Source organism: Silene latifolia, chromosome Y (genome assembly GCF_048544455.1).
Source record: "Silene latifolia isolate original U9 population chromosome Y, ASM4854445v1, whole genome shotgun sequence".
NCBI classification, from domain to species: Eukaryota; Viridiplantae; Streptophyta; class Magnoliopsida; order Caryophyllales; family Caryophyllaceae; genus Silene; species Silene latifolia.
The window spans coordinates 157,318,499-157,320,046 of NC_133538.1; the positions used below are offsets into that span (position 1 = coordinate 157,318,499).

At 40.2% G+C, this 1,548-nt stretch overlaps 1 non-coding gene across 1 annotated transcript; it reads right to left on the reverse strand.

Annotated features, from left to right (window-relative positions):
- Positions 1–852: 852 nt before the first annotated feature.
- LOC141634729 (small nucleolar RNA R71) lies at positions 853–959 on the reverse strand. Its single transcript, XR_012539454.1, has one exon. It is a non-coding gene; the product is annotated as a small nucleolar RNA R71 (small nucleolar RNA).
- Between the last annotated feature and the right edge of the window lie 589 nt (positions 960–1,548).

Genomic DNA, 1,548 nt, shown 5'->3' on the forward strand with positions numbered 1-1,548 from the left:
CTCATCTAAATTCCCGTCCCTTGGGATGCGACCTTTACTTGCCTCTTTACTAATTGTAGAGTTGTTTGTGAAGTTATAAATTGTGTTTTGGTCAAGGTGCTCCTAACGACAAGTAACCGAAATATTTAGTAAAAATATCCCGACCAAAAATGGCGCCGTTGCCGGGGACGGTGTTAACTTGATTTAGATTTTCTTATATTGTTATTAGTTGTGTCTTTCTTTGCCTTGGGGAAGTAAAACTCCTCAAGGTTTGTTCTAATTATTTTCGAGTTGTTTGATATTTTGCATGTCTAGAAGGTCACAAGGTGACTTGTTACCCTTTGATCGTGAAATTGAAAGAACTTTGACAACCAATAGAAGACTTGCTAGGAGAACTTTGAGAGGTATTGGTGAGGTTGTAGATATTCAACCAAATACTATTGAGTTCATCAACCCTTTTGCAAGAGAAGGTGAGGAGAACCCAACACAAAATCAACCCACAATGCCTAAGTTTTCATCACATTCCGTACCCACCGAGGAGAACCTACCCAATGGTACTCCCACACCACAACATCTAACCGAAATTTTATTGCCAAATCCGCGTTTATCCAATTAGTCGAAAGAAGCCAATTTGGGGGGATGCCTAGTGAAGACCCTCATTCTCATATGGAGACTTTTTGTGACTATTGTGATGCGATTTCTCAAACCGGTGTAACTCAAGACCAAATACGATGGGTCTTATTTCCTTTTTCTCTAATTGGCACCGCGTAACAATGGTTGAAAGGCCTTGATAAGGCTACTCTCGGAATTGATTCTTGGAAGAAGTTGGCTCTAGCTTTCTACAAAAAGTTCTATCCACCGGAAAAGACTAACATGCTAAGAGCTCAAATCACGGGCTTTAAGCAAAGGGATGAAGAATCTTTGTATGAAGCTTGGGAGCGGTTTAAGGGGATTTGTCGCTCATGTCCTCACCATGGACTTAGCGAGTGGTTCTTGGTACAACAATTTTGGAACGGTCTTTATGAAGATTCAAGGAACATTCTCAACATGGGATCAAATGGAATGTTCACCGAAGTTGATGACAATCAAACTTGGAACAAAATTGAGGAAATGGCGGTCCATAACTCACAATATAGTAGACCTCGCAAGGCTACTAGAGGAGGAAAGCATGAAGTGGACTCCATTACTCAATTGGGTGCTCAACTTAGTGCTCACATTGATACCATCAATTTGAAGTTTGAAAAAACTATGGCTAGACTTCAAGAAGCCTCAAAATCACCAAAGCATCATGTTAATGCCATGACGGCATCTTCATCAATCCCAAGTGGGATATGTGAGAATTGTGGAACTTTGGGACATGACCAAAGTGAATGTAGGGGAACAAATGAACAAGTGAATGCTTTCTAAGCATACAAGAGTGGTACCCCTTATTCAAACTATTACAATGAAAACACCAAATTCCATCCAAATCTCTCATATAAAAGCCAAAATGTTCAAAACCCTCAAACAACATACACCCCACCTCCCATGAGAAACCAAAATCAAAGACCCTTTTACAACCAAAACCAA